Raw genomic sequence first — 19,192 nt, 5'->3', positions numbered from 1 at the left:
CAATATCCAGGCTGTCATTTTTGCTTGCTCTTTCTTCAGTTACAAGTACAACACGCTAAACTCATTCATCCAGTTCGATAAATTGTCCATCAGGCATTTTTACATTGAGGGTACAAAAACAGAATCAGCAAAGACATGTCAGAGGGTAAAGTATGTCACTGGAAGAATTGAGCTCTTTCCCAGCATCTCTTCCTTCTGTTTTTCGCTCTTCTGTCTTTTCATTGGCTTTTGCTATTGAAAATCATCTTTATTCTAGATAAATCACAGTGGAAACTACTAGAGAAGCAACATTACTTTAATGTTGCCAGAGCAAAGAGAAAACTGTAATACACTGCTTTCATTTTTTCACATGCCATTAAGTCTCTTTTAGATGTATGATTCCACTTATGTGATTGGTACTCATGTACACAGTACCCAGCTGAGACCACTATCCTGACTGTCTGCTACTCAGCTGGTGACAGGGAATCAAGACACTTTACCAAAATGACTCAGCCAGCAAAAGTTGGATCCATTCAGTCAAAAAGGCATAAAGGGCAAATGCCATTTCAAGAACCATGGCTGAGTGTATCATTATAGTAAGATACAATGAACAAGGAGTCTTTCTGTGCAATAGCTCCACTGTTTAATCCATTACCTAGGATTTCTTATTTTTAACCCTTAACCTCATCATGGTAGTGGAAGCTTTACAAAATTGCAGGTAATGTCTACTCTAGGCACAACTCAGGATGGCAAAGACTCAACATAGTCACTCAGGTAGAGAAGTATCTCATTCAGCTTTCTGATTTTAATCATGCGTGTGCAACTTTGCCTTGGCACATATCCTTCCCATCATAAAATGCCACTGAGCTCCCTTGTTGTGCAACGGAAGCACAGCTGTAGAAAGTGCCTTCTGCACCTCCTAATTATTTTACTTCGTAATAGAGAAACTAGATTATGATACTGTTCCTCATCGTGAGTCATTCTGTACAACCAGAGCTGGTATTCATTAATTTTCAGTGGCTACTCAGCTTTATTGCAGGTTGCAAAGCCTGGACCTTTATGTGCTTGCCAGGTACTAAAGGCACAGTTGTTTTGAGTGTTTTTGAAGTGGGTGGTGGGGAAGCCTTGCTAGAGCAGAGGTAGTCAAGAAAGAGTTTAAGTACTACCGTTGCTGCTTTTACTTCAGACTCTGAAAGGTTATGCTTCCCTTTGGTCTGGCATTATAATGAATTATTCTAATCAGCAGACTATTCATTTTACTTAAAGCAGTGATATTTTAATGGAGACAGTTATTTTAATTAGTGAAGGAGAGCTATCTTAAAGCACATAATGTAAAAAGAGATGGCATTATAAATGTAGAGAGCAGTTAGGAAAAAGCAACAGAATGTGAGCTATGGATTTAAAAACACACCACATACACCGAAAGAACAAATAATGTGAATTGTGACCAGTTAGATTCAAGCTTTGTCCTCACTTTTGTAAATGTAATATGGCAGCTCAGTGTGTGTAAGGAGCCTTTTATGGCTCCTGCTTTAAATCTTACAAAATTAGATTAAAGGTTTCTGCTAGTGGTTGAAAGTTGTGGCACAGAATATAGTATCACAATAAACTTTCAGGTTAAACTTCTTGAATTGGTTTTGATACACTGTTCAAGAATGCATATATGTAATTATTATTTAGTTGATTGTACCACAATTATGTCAACCTGAGCTTGGTAACAGACATTTCTTTTTGCATGCAGCCAGGTACACATCTGCTACACTTGTTAATGCTTTCTTTTCCACTTATATTCACTATTATGTGGCAAAAAGATACTACAGAGCATAAAGTAAAAAAAGCCTTTTCTTCTCAGAGGAAGTCTGTGAACAGTCAGGTGTTAGACAAAAGCATTGCCAAAGACATATTGTGCTTTGCCACTTTTTTTTTTTTTTTTTAAGTTAAGGTAATTTTGGGACTGCAGTCAATGGGGGTAAACTGACAAAAGGTGTAGCACCACTGAGTCAGTAAGGATCGCTCTTCCTAAGTTATCACTGAGTCATAGCAGTTCCAGGAATCAACATACCATGTTTTACATAGCATGTTTTCAGAGCTTCTGACTCACTGGAGTCATTAAGCTCCTGTAGCACATTTCATAGGAGACTGATCATCACCCCTACTGTCTTGAACTAAGTCCAGAATGCAATGAGAGAACACAATAATATTTTAGGTTACATGCATCTCTGTGTGTTGGAGATGAACATTTTCCTCCTCCAGTTCACTTTAAACACTTTTTTTTTTTCTCTCTGTGAGACAAGAGACCTGTTAGCTAGAGTGTAGCAGCGAAGATGCCCTCTTCCCTGTTAGATGCATGGATAATGGATTGAGGAAGGGGAGAGGGAGGTGCTGATCTCTTCTCCCTGGGATACAGTGATAGGATGAGTGGGAATGTTTCTAAGCTGAGCCGGGGGGGTTCAGACCTGACAGTAGGAAACTTTTATTTAATGAGAGGGTGGTCAAACACTGGAACTTCTCTTCCTAGAGAGGTGGTCGATGCCCCATGTCTGGCAACGTTTAAGAGGTTTTTAGATAATGCCCTTAATAACATGCTTTAACTTTTGGACAGCCCTGAAGAGGTCAGGCAGTTGGACTAGATAATCATTGTAGGTTCCTTCCAATAGAAATTCTATTCTATTCTATTCTATTCTATTCTATTCTATTCTAATGATCTCAACATTTTGTGTTACAGCTCTTGGGATTTCCACACACATCTGTCCTTGTGCAATATTCAAATGCTCCGACTTTCATTTCAGGCTCAGCTGCTGGACTGGGTACAGCTACTGGGCTGGGTACAAATCATCAGCCCTACAGTTCTTGTCTTACAGTGAGGACTAGGAGACAAGTAAGAGGTGAAGTCTTTCTCAGACCTGAGAAAGAGATCCATCTCATGCTTAGACAGAAGATGTCTCCATTTTATCATATGGTAAGGATAGGTTTTTCTGGGCCTTCTTCATCCCCTCTGGAAAGGACCTCTTTTCTCCTGCCCTGGCTCAGTTCTGTAAACGAAACCAAAAATTTAGATTAATAAGAAATGAAGAAGAATAAATAAGATTGTTAAAAGAAAGGTGTCGTGGTTTGGCCTCAGCCAGCAACAAAGAACCACGCAGCCGCTCGCACAACTCCCACAGTCGTGGAAAAAGAAAATGACAGGGCCAAACTCGTGGGTTAAAAGAGTACAATTTAACAGAACAGCAAAAGGAAAAGACGCCGCGAAGCGCACCAACCGGACCCCCCACCGCCGCAGCCCACCCCCGAGTGGCGACTCCTCTCCTCGCCCCAGCTAGCGCCTCTTATAGCTCGGGCATGGGTCACGTGGTATGGAATACCTGCCCCCTGCCGGCTCCTGGGGAGATTAACCCCATCCCTGCCGGAACCAGGACAAAAGGCCAAGTTGAACATCTCTAAAAACACCCCTGCGCCCCCACCGCAAAACCTCAGAAACCATCAGCCTTACAGTGCTATCCATCTGGTCCACCTGCAGGCAACAGAGCTGTCTCAAATTCCTTTCTACACCCACTGTCTTTTAGTACTATTGCATCTATTTTCCTTCTAAGGATAAGGTTAAAGCCACATGCCTCAGCAGCATTAGCTACCACATGGATTTCCATTCATAAACCTGACAGTGCTTGGGGGATAACAGGCTGTGCACAACAGCTGCTACCTGACTCTGTCCCCATCTGTCTTAATGATTCCCTTCCCTAGACCTGTCAGGACCCAACTGCACAACATTTGTTGGACTCCCAAAAAGGAGAGAGCTGAACCCTCTTCCAATTGGCCTTCCTTCTTAACGGACATCACCAGGCGTTCCTGTTATTTCTTCCCTTTCCTTCATGGCACCAATAGTTTCACATTTAATATAGAATAAAGCTCCTTTTTGTCACATGAAGCTTTCACACAGTGATTGGCAGTGACACACGTGTAGCTCCCAGAAGACCTTACTCAGGAGTGGGAACGCAGCGGGGTCTTCTTGTGGAGGATGCCTGGAATGGGGACAAAAGGACAGAGACCTTTGTTGCTAATATTCTGCCCTCCACCTTGTACATGATTGTGCTGACTTCTGAGAGCTTCCCTTCCAGGTGGAAAACCATGTTTCTCCCCGCCCCAGGCTCATAAAACTCTCTCCAAACATGTTTATTTTTGGAAAGGACTGAACAGTACTAAGTTGTTTTTCAAGGACCATGAAGGCCAAAGCTAGGCTCTTTCTCTAGCCATCTTTTTCATCCACATGGCACAGAACTACCATACATAACACTGTGGCATAGTTACTTATCTTAAAGGCTGGCAGCTATGCTTATTTCTGAGCTGTGTGGGCAACCCCTCTGGTAAAATCAACACCATTTGAGAGGTCCCAAGTGAAAAATCACATATATCTATCTTACTCAAAAAAATTTCTACTGGAAGAAAAGATTTGTTGATGTTTAAGGTTATATTATTTACACGCACAAAGTCTAGCTCTCTTGTCTTTTCAGCACAGTGTTTTAAAGAAAAAAATCAATATTGTACAAACACTTCCAAGATTTTATAGGTTTGTTGGGGAAGCAGTGCCTACAGCCTCCTTGGTTACTGTGAAACAGTAGTTTTGCTTTACAGAGTAAATCTTGTTATTCTCACGTCTTTTATCATTTATGTAGAAGCAAAACTAGCTGAGTGGGGAAAAATCTGTGGGACTGGATTATGCCACTCTCAAAGGCTGTTACAGCAGTTGGCAAATAAAAATTTTAAGTGGGACTAAATTAATTTGTAAGACAGCATAAATCTATTGACAGCAGCAGAAGACTATGAGTGTCTAACAACAGGTTTTGTTCCTGCTGTCCAGAATATGTAGGACTTGATTTTTTGGAACTTTAGGCCTCCATGAATGTAAGTTAAAGGTCAAAGGCAGGCATGACAAATTTGGACTGGGTATTCCATCTGGTTTCTAAGAGTTTTTAATATTTATACTAGACATTATGAAGAACTAGAAAACAGTCATGACAAACAGAACATTTGGGTTATAGTAGATAAACAGTAAAGGTAAGGTAATCCAGAGAACTCACATAAATATTGGCTATTTATGTAATTAATCATATGAGTCTGCATTTGAATCTTCATCTAGGGATTGATTCTTTTTGGCTGAAGCATCTATATCTTCAGAAGATTTCAAAACCTTTTAACTTACCTGAAGAATAGGGTATTACTATCAACGGCAAGATCAGCTTCTCCTTTCCTTTCAACAACCGAATTTGCACCACAAGATGGCAACCTAAAGCAATATTCTATAAAAATGACGTTGTGCATGATGCCTGTTGTTAAAAATGCTTTCAAAATACTTCTGTTAAACCTGTGAATATGTATCAATCATGTTTTTGAAATAATCATGCCAACGTCTGCAAATCATGATATAGATTTTGACTGACATCAAGGAGCCAAAACTGTATTTATTTCTAAAATCTCCAACATAGGAGTTGTATTATTTTGATAGAGAAATACTCTTAAAATTGTCTGAATATGGATAAATTATTTAATAAAGCAAAACTGAAAAAATGATAGTATGTTAAACGATCTTTTTTTTTTTAAGTAGCAATAATGTTCATAATTGAAATATCCAGGGAAAAATGTCTTGACATGAGTGTAAGGCTTGAATTCTCCAGGGAACACTTGCAGTTTCCTAGAAATTAACTTAGCAGCTATGGTTTTCTATTAGTCAGAACTAATGTAAATCCCCTAATAATGCAACAAATCTGACATTTTGCCCATGTGCAGTATTTCAGCAATTTACACTTATTTTAATTTCCATAAAAGATTAGAAACAACTATATACATTTGTAGCTCTAAAACATGGAGAACAGGGAAATGGAGTTAAGGTGTTATACACTGTTTCAGTATTTACATTTATCTTTATCTCAATAGGAGATTATGATTACTAAGTGATTACTGTACTTCAAATGAGTAGCTCATGGAGGGGAGCAGCCAGTTAAATGTCTAATAGCAAATGAATTCAGATTGTTCTCAAAATAGTACATCTTAGAGTAGCTGCATGTGTTATTTGATTCAGACCTTCAAATATACCTATAAATGAAGCAGCAAAGCACCAAGAACAATACTTAGCACTGAACATTCAGTAATTAAGAGAGGATGAATATACTCATGAATATTAACTGAAAACTTACCAGATTTACTATGCCTGTGATTGTACACTTTGTGTCCATTCAAGCATATATTTACAAAGAATCAGACCACAGAATTATACAGAGAAATAATGAACTGTACGCAAACATTAGGAAACAAATCACAGATGACCAATATTGATCCTGCAATAGCTATGAATATTTTCAGTAGATATTAGTCAACAAGAGCTGTACTCAGTGAGGGAAGAAAATCAAAAGTCTTGCCATCTTTACTGTGAGTTTTATGCACTAATAACTAAAATGCAGAATTTTAAAATGCTGAATGCTCCCTCAAAACCTGCTACTGTACAGCATGCATGCATCAAGCATAATGACAAATTTAGCAAAATAACTTGGAACAAAAGAATACATCTATATATATTTAAAAAAAATCCTCCTGCATAGAAAGAGTAGGAAACAGAATAGAAAACAAAGCCCTTATTTATTCAAACAAGTCATTCCCTACTAGCAATTTACTCAGCAAAATGAGTTCATTCTGTAATAGTTCTAAGTAAATATTTTGTAAATGAGAAAGTATACAGAGTCAAGCTGATAGCAGACCAGAGATCTGAAACCAGAAATCTGGGCCTCTGTCTACAATACTATCATTACATGTTTTATCTGTCTGAATGCTACCTCCATTTCAGTATGCAATATTCATTGATCATGCAAACCATTATATATTTTTACAAGATAAGAAACTACTTCAAGCATAAACATTTTTGAGCTAAATTACCACTGCAAAATCACACACAGAATCACAGAATCACAGAATTTCAGAGTTGGAAGGGACCTCTAGAGATCATCTAGTCCAACTCCCCTGCTAAAGCAGGATTGCCTAGAGCACATTACTCAGGACTGCATCCAGGCGAATGAACCTACTTTGTGGCTTGCTTTAAAGAGAAGGATAGGTTTTAAAGAACTTTATTTCATTTGGGTTGTTATTTTTCTTCAGTTTTGCCTGAAGCATGTTAGAGCTGTGAGGAACAAAGCCACCAAGGCTTCCTCAGCACATAGTATTGTCCCACCAGACTGATTCAGAACTGCACACCTAATCAGCTACTACCCGCTTCTGCCTATCTTATTCAGAGCAATATAATTTGATGAAATATTGAAGATGAGTATATGAGAATACATAAGGAAGATATTTTAGGGGAGTTATGCAAATACCTGTCTCCTGAAAAATCAGTAAAATAATGCAAATCTAGGACTCCCAAAAATCTGCCATGCTTTGGAGTGACATGCTAGTTGCATAGCAAAGCTGCATTAGCTGGGACAGAGATGGAAAATAAGATATTCTGCTACACAGGAGCAACAACAACCTATCAGAATAATCTCTCAGGGTGAAATTCCTGTTGGTGCAGTCAGTGGGCATTCAATCCCAAGACCATAGGCCACTGGCCGAGAAGACCAGTGCGATTTGAGCTGACCTGCAGCTGTAAGGCCTGGGGCAGGCTCCCTGCCTCCCCATGAGTTTCAGGACTGAAGTACAGACAAGAAAGGAAAAGGCAGGATAGCAAAGGCTGCCCTCATCATGCTTTGAAGAGATATGTTGAAGTAAGGAAAAAGAATGACCACGTCTCTCTCCTTTTTTACACACCAGCTAGTGCAAGTGTGAAGCTTATTACCGCACTAGGTGTAAGAACTTGATAATGAACATCCCCTTCCCAGGCACTTGTCACTCACAGGCAGAGAGCGTCTGGATGTCCTGCCAAAGTCACATGTCTCTTTCCCCTGGTAATGCAGATTAGAGCTTTGGAAGAAAGAAAACCCCATGAACACATACAGAATTTTCAGGCTGCTTTTCTACATTTTGATGGAGGTGACTGCAAGACCTGGGAGCGGAGGATATGTGTTAAAGTCCTGCCTGCAGTGTCTCATGTCCAGAATTAAAACAGCTGCCTTATAAAATAATAAAGCATTAGTAATTGCAGGATAACAGATTGCAAAAGCATATTGAAGAGCTGCCTAAAGAGAAACTATATGAGACTAGCCAAGTATAAAATATATTAGCGCTGACACAGATTTGGAATTTGTGGAGAAAGCAAATTGGCTAAGAAATTCTAGTATTGTCCGTTGTCTATAGGCGACTATAAAAAGGACTATTTATTTCTTTTTCTTATCTTTTCCTTCCTTCTTTACAAAACCATAATCACTCTGGAGGTACAGAATGGCATCTCACATGGTAGGTATGTAACTTTTTCTTCCTCTCTCTCTATATGTATGCATATGTGTGTGCAATTACAAGTATCAGACTAAATACTTAAAATGCAATGATAAAATATGTGCAGTTATTTACATAAGCACCACAGCTTGCATATTTCAAAAGCAAGTTTAGTTGGTTCAGGTTTGGGAATGTGAAATGTTAGTGCTATGCAATTTGACATCCACAAAGTCAGTTGGTTTTCAAACTGGAGACTTAAAAATTGTTATATAGAAATTCCCTTGTCACTGCTGAAAGTATTGACCCCTTTAGTTCATTTTGAGCACTACCTGAGCAATTTGACATAATACCGGCAAATATTTATTGCCCAAAACTTCTGTGCTAGTGTAGACAAGAGAAGACAGTTCATGACAAAAGTAGAAACCTATAGCAGAAAAGATTTGGAGTCATAGTATCCCAGCAAGAATCACAGGCTGCCTGCTCTACCAAATGACATCCTGCCTCTCGCCTCCTGCTCCAGAGGTACAACATGTATTTCAGTCTGTTACAGATAAGCATACTGAGTGGGCCATGACAGGCCATGAGCCTTGTCTTACTTTATAGGTGGTTTACCCTGGGATGTGAATAGTCATTTTCCACAGACTCTGGAGAAATAAAAGTCAAGAATGAACCTTGTGCTGAGCTCCTCCCCCAGCCTCGTATAAATATGCTACATGAGCCACAGGATAGCTTTTCATTTTGGTTGCAATTTTCATACATCGCCATTCCATTGCCAAAAAAAGAAGTGAGAAACTGTGGCGCTAAATGGTGCTGCTACACTGAAACAAAGAAATTTCACTACAGCAGAAGTAAAGCACATATCAATGAATCTGCAGCAGGGTGGGCAGTCCTTTCCCAGTCCTTTCCAACTATCTTAGGTAGGCTTATACAGAACAGACTTTAGTTTCTTTCTTCTTGGTACCTCAGGTTAGGAGGAGATTATCTGTACGCATCCATCATTTTTTGAAGTCTGGATTTATCTGAGAAGGAAACACCCTTCCCTCCTCATCCAAAAACCTTAATACCTGAGCCAACAACTCTTGCTCTGAAATTCTATCATCGCAGAGACATGCTGAGCTCACACACTGTAAGTTGTTAATTTTTCCCCAGGCTGAATATGGTGCATGACCTCTTTATTCCTGCATCACCTCTTGTAAAATGGGCAGATATGTACATTTTAACTGTTCTTGAAATAATGCATTCTTATCATGTTGAAAAAGGAATGCAAAATTTGACATTTTCTTTTGCTACCAAGATTTTTAAAAACATGTCAGTAAGGGAATTTTTCTTGAAGAGTGAGAGAGAAGGGAGCTTGCACTCATGTAGAATTTTCTAAAATATGGATTGTGAATTTCACTTGACTAATGTAAAATAAGATATATAGCTGCATAAACTTGTGTATGACACTCAGATAGAACTGAATGTTTGTGGTGATGACCTTGATTGCCTATGTGTTAAATTGTGTGCCTGTCCTCTGTAAGCTAATATGTTTCCATAAATAACTGCAAAGTAAACTTATCTTCCTCCTTCAAAACGTGCATTTAAAATTCTCCTTTGTTGTGGTGCCTACAAGAATCTTGACAACCGTTGTTAGGATGCTGGTGATCTGAGACTATCAACTGCCAAGTTGACTGGTGGTGTCAAAGTGTTCCTCGTTCCGTCAGTGTTCCTCGTTCCGTCAGTCTGTGTTTTTCCGTCTGCTGCATGTCACTTTCCATAGGAAACTCATGAGTAGGGACAGCTTCTGTGTTTTCTGATGTACAGCACTGAGCACAATCACAGCTACTAGAGAAACTAAGGAAAAGAACGAAAAAAGGTATTGTCCAAACATAAAATCAGAAAAATCTTTGCAGGATGCAAAAAAAAAAAAAAATTAAAATCCACAAGATGTTAACAGAGAGAGAAGGAGAGTTTCATTCTTCATATAGCAGAAAAAATAATCACCTGTCTGATTTGTGTGAAACTTTTATTTCATTTACATAAAGAGAAATCTTTTTCTACATCACCTATGGGTGTTTGCCATCAGTGTGACCCCTGGCCATAGCTTCATCAACCATCAGCAGAGACGGACCACCAAGCCAGTTTTTGAGACAAGTGACTGTTAACCTGCCAGGAGGAAGACCTGAACGGGCAAAGAGCTGCAGTCTTGATTACTTTGTTTGCCATCTCCGACATAGCAAGTGGAGGCTGAAGCTGACATCTCAGTGCAGAAATCATGTTTGTCTTTGCAATGCAGAAGCTCATTTCATGTGATGCTGAAGGATCCAACCATTAATAGATCTTTCTTCTCACTGAGAGGACATGGATAAGTTACCTGTCACTGGGATAACATTGCTTCTGCAAATACCTCTGCACCTGCCCTCAGTGAAAACATTGTACCTCCTCCTATTCAAGTGCATACTGCCAGCAGCTCAGTTCAGATCCTGGCACTATTGAAGCCAAATTCCCAGTGACTTCAAAGGCACAAAGGCATCATGTGTCGAAAGGTGGAATTCTTCCCACTGACCTTTCTGCAAAGCAAAAAGCATCCTAGCACTGCACCTCGAGTGCTAAATCAGTTGTGATCTTAAGCAGTTACTTATTAAACCCATCAAACAAAGCTGGAAATGAGGAATACATTTGCATATCACATCTTACTCCATTAAACTGAACTCTATTTAAAACAAAGTCGATGACAATTATTAAAGTTTTTAACAGTTAACCACTACCTTCAGAGATTTGGCTTTTAAATTCTACTCATCTGAAACTGTTTATTCACGGGAGTATGATATGGACTTTGTATCATATTTCAACGCTATTGGTATTGTAAGGACTCTTTTTGGGTTAGTGAACCTTTTGTTGCCAACTCATGGTGCTGCTTCTATTGCTAGACGTATGAGGTTGGTTTGTTTGTTGTTAGACAACTGATGTAAAGTAATTACATTCTGGTTGGCTAATGAAGTAAGACTGGATATTTTGCCTATGAATCATGGCAGATGTAAAAGAATCTTGTTTAGCAGTAAAGCAGCTTGTGGTTTTTTGTACCTTAATTTCCATAGGCAAGAAATAAGGAACGTAAGGTGCCTTGTAGACATTTGAAACAGGCAGTTTTAATTAATAAAAGCAGTAGTGGGGTCTGACCCTCTGATTCTCAAGCTATAGGCAATCCTGAATACTTTGTTCTACAGTAATTCACAAGCAAGTTTCCCATCCAACTTTGCCATAACATGATATTTTGGGACTGCACAACACTGAGGAATATTATTCTAAATTCCTTGAGATAAGTGAAATTATTAATTCCCAAAACATTTCCCCAATAAATTAATATTTTCAAATATGTATATAGTTATGGGTTTTGACTCTTGAATTTTAAAGAAATGATAACCTGACTAAAACCCAAAATAAAGATATAATTTTATCAGAAAGATACAGAGCTAAATTTGCAAACCAAGTAAAATAAACTTCTACAAAATTTTTACTATGAAAAACATTACTTAATTTGATTTTGGGACAAAACATTTGATTTTCACAGTTTGGAGGCCCAACTGTTTAACTGTGTATGCTTTGAAAGATAGTGTGCTTATATTAAGTTATGTCATAAGTCAAGCAAGCTGGGCAGAAGACCATATTTACTGATAAGGAAACTTTATGGAGCTCAAGAGGAAAAGGAAATGGAATGATCTTTGGAAGCAAGTTCAGGCTTCTCAGGAAGATTACAGAGCTGTGGTTCATATGTGCAGGAAGAAGACAGAAAAAGCCAAAACTCAATTAAAGTGGAAACTGGCCAGTGTTGTGTCAGACAATAAGAAAGGCTTTTTAAGTACCTTAATAGCAAGAGGAGGTCTAAAGAAAACATCAGACTGATATTTGTTGAAGATGGTCACCTGACTAATAGGGATGAAGAGAAAGGGGAGGCATTCAATGCTTTTTTTTTTGCCTCGGTCTAATAAAACTGACAGATCTTGGGCTTGTCTCTCCCCTGAGTCAGAGGACCACACCAGTGAGAACAGTGACTTTCCATTTACAGACACTGAAATTCTAATGGACCAGCTGTATCAGCTGAATGTTCACAAGTCCACAGGTCCTGATGGGATTCATCCCCAGTACTGAATGAGGCAGTGAATGTTATGGCAGGACCACTCTCAATCATCTACCAAAGGTCTTGGGAATCTGGGGAGGTCCGCACTGACTGGAAGTTAGCCAGTGTTAGTCCAATTTACAAGAAGGGCACAAGGGAAGACCGAGTGATCATCAGGCACTGTCAACATGGGTTTACAAAGAGAAAGTCCTGTTTATCTAATTTGATATCCTTCTGTGATAAAGTCATCTGCCTGGTGGACAAAAGGAAGGTGGTGGATGTAGTTTTTCTGGATTTTAGTAAAGCTTTTGATACTGTCCCTCACAGCATCCTTCTGGACAAGTTGTCCAACTGTGAGATAAGCGGGTACAGGTGCCCTGGGGTGAAGAACTGGCTGAATGGCAGGGCTGAACAGGTTGCAGTGGATGGGGCCACATCTGGCTGGCAACTGGTCACCAGCGATGTTCTTTAGAGATCAATTCTAGGGCCTGTTCTCTTCAATATTTTTGTCAATGATCTGGATACAGGAGTTGAATGCACAATTAGCAAATTTGTTGATGATACCAAACTGGGAGCTGCTGTTGACTCTCTCAAGGGACAAGAGGCCTTGCAGAGGGAAGAAGATAGACTGGAGAATTGAGCAACCATCAGTGGCAGGAAAATTAACAAAAACAAATGCCAGATTCTGCACCTGGGTTGGAGTAATGCCAGGCACAATTATAAATTGGGAAGGAAGTGGCTGGGGAGCAACCCTGCAGAAAGGAAATCGGAGGTTGTAGCAGGTTGACCCTGGCTGGACACCAGGTCTGCACCAGAGCTGCTCTATCACTGCCCTTCCTCAACTGAACAGGAGACAGAAAATGTAACAAAAGACTTGTGGGTCAAGGTAAGGACAGAGAAATATTGTTCAACAATTACAGTCATTGGCAAAACAGACTTGACTTTGGAAAAATTAATTTAATTTATCACCAATCAAATCAGAGGAGAATAATGAAAAATAAAAACTAAATCTTAAAAAACCTTGCCCCCCCCCTCCCTTTTTCCCGGGGTCAACTTCACTCCCAGTTTCTCTACTTCCTTCAGCAACAGACTGGTCCTACATGGGTCCCCCATAGGGTCACAAGTCAGGTCCTGCCCGGAGCCTGCTCCAGTGTGGGCTTCCCATGGGGTCACAGCCTCCTTCAGGTATCCACTTACTCTGGTGTGTAGTCCTCCACGGGCTGCAGGTGGATATCTCCTCCATTCATTGATCTCCATGGGCTACAGTGGGCCAGCCTGCCTCAACGTGGTCTTCACTATGGGCTGCAGGGGAATCTCTGCTCCGGTGCCTGAGACACCTCCTCACCCTCCTTCTTCAATGACCTTGGTGTCTGCAGAGCTGTTTCTCTCACATATTCTCACTCCTTTCTCCAGATGCAATTGCTGTTGTGCAGGTTTTTTTCCCCTTCTTAAATGTTATCACAGAAGCACTATCACCATTGCTGATGGGCTCAGCCTTGGCCAGTGGTAGGTCCATCCTGGATCCAGCTGGTATTGGCTCTATTGGACATAGAAGAAGCTCCTAGCACCTTCTCACAGATGCCACAACTGTAGCCCCCCCTACTACCAAAACCTGTCCACACAAACCCAATACAGAGATGCTGGTTGACAGCAGGCTCAGTATGAGTCAGCTGTGTGCCCTGGCAGCCAAGAGGGCAAACCCCATACTGAGGTGCCTCAAACACAGCGTAGCCAGCTGGTCAAAAGAACTGATTGTCCCACTGTGTTTAGCATTGGTTTAGCATTCAACGGTACCCAAATACCTTGAGTATTGTGTGCAGTTCTGGGCCCCACAATTTAAGAAGGATGGGAAGGTCCTTCAGTGCATCCAGAGGAGGGCATCAAAGCTGGTGGAAGGGCTGGAAGGCATGTCCTGTGAGGAGTAACTGAGGACTTTGGGCTTGTCTAGGTTGGAGAAGAGGAGTCTGAGGGGTGACCTCATTGCTTTCTACAGCTTCTTGATGAGGGGAAGGGGAGAGGGACGTGCTGATCTCTTCTCCCTGGGATACAGTGACAGAAGACATAGGAATTGTTCTAAACTATGCCAGGGGAGGTTTAGACTGGACATTAAGAAGCATTTCTTTACCGAGAAGGTGGTCAAACACTGGAACAGGCTTCCTTGAGAGGTGGTTGATGCCCCAAGCCTGGCAGTGTTTAAGAGACATTTGGATAATACCCTTAATAAGAGGCTTTAGCTTTTGGTCAGCCCTGAAATAGTCAGGCAGTTGAACTAGATAATCATTGTAGGTCCCTTCCAACTGAAATTTCTCTTCTCCTCTTCTCTTCTCTTCTCTTCTCTTCTCTTCTCTTCTCTTCTCTTCTCTTCTCTTCTCTTCTCTTCTCTTCTCTTCTCTTCTCTTCTCTTCTCTTCTCTTCTCTTCTCTTCTCTTCTCTTCTCTTCTCTTCTCTTCTCTTCTCTTCTCTTCTCTTCTCTTCTCTTCTCTTCTCTTCTCTTCTCTTCTCTTCTCTTCTCTTCTCTTCTCTTCTCTTCTCTTCCCTCTCCTCTCCTCTCCTCTCCTCTCTTCTCTTCATATAAATTTCTTGATATCACTATCAGAAAGTTCAGTATTTTTATGGGATTATGCTTCATTTTCATTAGCTTTGGAGTATTGCAGATGTTTTTACAGTCGAAAACTATAAGGATCTATAAAAAAGTCACACATAAATTGGTACAATAATATTTCAGTAGAATATTTCCAAACTCCCAGGTTCAGGCAAAAATACTGATCAAACCATCGTTTCTATGCTTACTTTGAATGAACGTCCATATATGCACTCTTAGCATTTTTTTTCCCAGAAAACAGAAAAATAATTAGAAGATAAAATTACTTCCTTTTGGGGCAGTTTCCCAACATCCTTCCCCTCCTCTGTCCCCCTCCCCACTTCTCCCAGCAAATCAGGAGAGGACTATGCCAAAGTTTTGTGCAAAGGAAACACAATACATGTGACAAAGAAGAACTAACAAGCAAGTGCCAATGTTTAAATGAAGATCCAGGAAGTTACAGTGGAAACACTAACTGGTTTCAATCATGCAGGGAAAACACACTGATAAGAACATTTTTGCTAAACTGCCTTAAGTCCTCTGGAATGGATCTGCCCTGTGCCTGCATAATATCACCGTTCTATTACTCTGACATTTGGAAAAACACAACACAATGGGCTTTAAAAACTTTGTACTTTGACATCAAAGATAGGTAGTCTGCAGGATTTCATATTTGAAATTTTACATGAATTCCAGCTAGACCTTTGATTAAAATGAATCTGTATTCTTGGAACAGAAAATTTCTTTCAGGAGTTACAAAGCATCATTTGGAAGGTTAAGTTTATCAAACTACTATCTGAGGGATTCCTCTGTCAGGTCAAAAAACCCAGCACCGAGTCCCATCTGTCTTGCCCCTGTGAAACTTTTAATTCTTTTTTTCCTACTCATTAGCTTCAGAGGATAAATGATCCAATAGCACAAAACAACTTGTCACATTATAAAGAGTCCAGCAAATTAAATGGATTGAATTGAATCAATGTGCCACAGTGGAAAGAAGTGCTCAGACCATATGCAGACTCATTTCAGGCAGGATATCATGTCCTGGGAGGGATGTGCCTTGTGTCATCTGCAACCCACAGCTTGCTATCTTAAAGAAATCAAAAAAAGTATTAAAGAAGTTTTTGAGCACTGTGGTAGGCAGAAACCTGGCATAACAGTACATTGAAAGAGCACAGTCCAGTCTGCAAAAGACCACACATATAGTAACATTTCACAGATTGAATTAATATAAGACTTAAAAACAAAAAAAACCTGAACAAAAACAAAAACAAAACTGAAAAACCCCCAAAACAACCAGATTTAAGCCTAGCAGTATTCACAGCTGAGAATATGGCCATATAAACATGTTTTAATATCTTCAGCATTATTTTCTGATTTCCACAGTTTTAAAAATTTTAATATGTTAAAATATCTTAGTTATATATAGTCAGTGCGAAATGGAAGATTTAACCACAGGATGGAATTTTTGATTCTGCCAGAAAAGACTCTCACATGTAAACATAAGTTGTCTTAAAACAAATTTTAGTAATAACTATCCAACAATGAATCTACATTGTTAGAAATTTAAGCTGTCACCAACCTCTATACAACAGATATGATTAGAACAGGTCATAGAAATCTGAGTCAGCACTTCCCGGGCCCTACAGGAGAGCTGGGGAAGGACTTTTTACTAGGGCATGTAGTGATAGGATGAGGGGGAATGGCTATAACCTGGAAGAGGGCAGGTTTAGATTAAACATTAGAAGAAATTTTTCACTTTAAGGGTGGTAAGGCACTGGAACAGGTTGCCCAGAGAGGCTGTTGAGGCCCCATCCCTGGAGGTGTTTAAGGGCCGGCTGGACGTGGCCTTGGGCAACCTGGTCTAGTGGGAGGTGTGGCAGGGGGATTGGAACTCGATGATCTTCAAGGTCCTTTCCAACCTAAACCATTCAATGATTCTATGAACTCCAATTTTCCCTATAAAACTCCAGGAAAGCCCCATTACAAATCATGGGGTACAAAAGAAAGTCCTCCCAAAGAAAAGCTTTTGTGTTACCCCCTAAAACTTTCTGATGCAGGACAGTTACTATGTGAGTAGAGAAAAAAAGTAGTTAACTGACTACAAGAAACGAGGCAAACCAGGTTATGCACCAGGGGCAAAGAATTATCTTTTCAGGCATCCAAATGCCTCACAACAATAGTTTGTTTTTAAGAACAATTTAAGAGACATGTCAATATAATGCAGTGTATTGTATATGAAGTAAACTTGCCTAAGGAAGGTGCACAGTAATAACAGTGTACATTAACGACTGAACTGATGATTACAGTTTGTGCAAAAACGATTGCATGTAGGTGTCTGGTAGCTCATCACAAACAGCATGGAGAAACTGTCGATCAGTATTGAAAACATTTCAGTGACTTGCTGTACTTCCTGGGATTTTCTGGCAGCGCTCCATGTCCTGCAGCTATTTCTCTGCTTCTGGATGTTTTAAAAAAATAATTAGAAAATACGAGCCCTGCAGTGTACTTCTGAAGCATGCATCACTCCCCATTAGGTTATGTCAGGTTTTATCATCCCATATCATTTGATGTGTATTAGTCCAATACTATGCGTGGATGACATTCTATTATTAATTTAAGGAGCTACGATCTAACATTTTCAACATGAATAAAATGACGGCAGTTACCAAAATAGTACAGTCAGCAGAAGTCCTTTTTGAAATTAAGAAGTAACGGTTCAGCTCATCCATAGTTTAAAATGAAAAGTTTTCATGGATGGGATCCAGCTGTAATAACTCAGTGATGAGAAGACTGAGGAAACAATAATTTATAGGGGAATCCAGAGAAAACCATGAAGTATCCAAAATAACCATCCATAAACAGAAAAGATGTCTGGTCAGAATTAAAAACACCAATTCACAGAGAATGCACAAATGATAATTCTATTATAGACATAACACTAGAAGAAAAAAAAAAATGTTCTAAGAAATAAAAATTCAGATTTAAGGAAAGAAATGAAACAGCCAGCTGGAAATGCAACAATTGTATTAGGTATAGCACAGTACAAACGTTCTTTCCACTTACTCCATTGAAAATTATGAAATAGTTATTAAGACACTGATTAGAAGTGTATGGAATATTTTACCATCAAAATATTTGAAGTACTTCTGAATTCTAGGCCAGATTCTCCCTTGCATTACACCTTCCTTTACAGCTAAAAGTGGCCACAAAATTAATTGCTAGGCATACCCTGAAATAAAGGAATATCTGCAGTGGTATTGAGGCAGTCTAAGGACTCCTTATCGTCTTGGTACATGGGATGTAGCTTGAGAAGACCTACAATGTGTGGTATATTGCTGCAATAGACAGTCTAGGACCGTATGCTGTAAAAATGACCTTCTCCTAGTACTGCAAGTAACAGAATATATTTTGTTACTGCCCCAAGAACACAAAAATCTTTACTACACAGTTTACATTAACAATATATGGGGATTCAGATGAATGCCTTTGGCTGCAGTCACAAATAGGAACAAAAACAACAAAAAATAGATTAAAAAAAATATCTTAGCAATAATACTTTGTTATACAATCAGGAGAAAGGAGATCCCTGCCCATATGTGGAAAGAGCACAGCGTAGTTTATGAAGACACACTACTAGGTATTGCTATAACATTTTGGCTTCTCTAGAGCTACAGGAAGGCCGTTGCCACACTCCTTTCCTTCCAGCCAAAGTATAAAGATTGATTCAAATCTCTTTGCACACTAAACCTCACTCCAAAGATCTCTCTTCTACAACCAGCTGGGATTGCTTGAGGGCTGCTGCACCGTTTGGAATCAGAACTAGGTGATAAGGCCACAGACAGAGGTGGAAGACAACATTCACGTGGAAAATACTTGTACTTACACTATAGTATTCAGCATGCTTTTATAATTTTGTTCCGCTCACTAAAAAGAGGTTTCTAAAACAAGACATGTAGCAAAGGTCTGTTTTCAAACTTCTGTGTACCATAAGTATGGAGAAGTTCAGAATTCCCCCCATTTCAAGTACCAGCCTGATTAAGAAGCAATAGGTAGATAATTATGACAAGTCATTGGATAAGTTGGAAGCCTAAGAAATCAGAACAGTATCACAAAGATTTATAAGTGAAATTAACAAGACAGGCTGGTAACACTTTCCTTTTATAGAAGCCTTAAGATTTTATTATTATTAT

This window comes from Charadrius vociferus, unplaced genomic scaffold (assembly GCF_000708025.1).
Source record: "Charadrius vociferus isolate BGI_N301 unplaced genomic scaffold, ASM70802v2 scaffold272, whole genome shotgun sequence".
In the NCBI taxonomy this organism is placed as follows: Eukaryota; Metazoa; Chordata; class Aves; order Charadriiformes; family Charadriidae; genus Charadrius; species Charadrius vociferus.
This window is presented reverse-complemented; position numbering follows the sequence as displayed.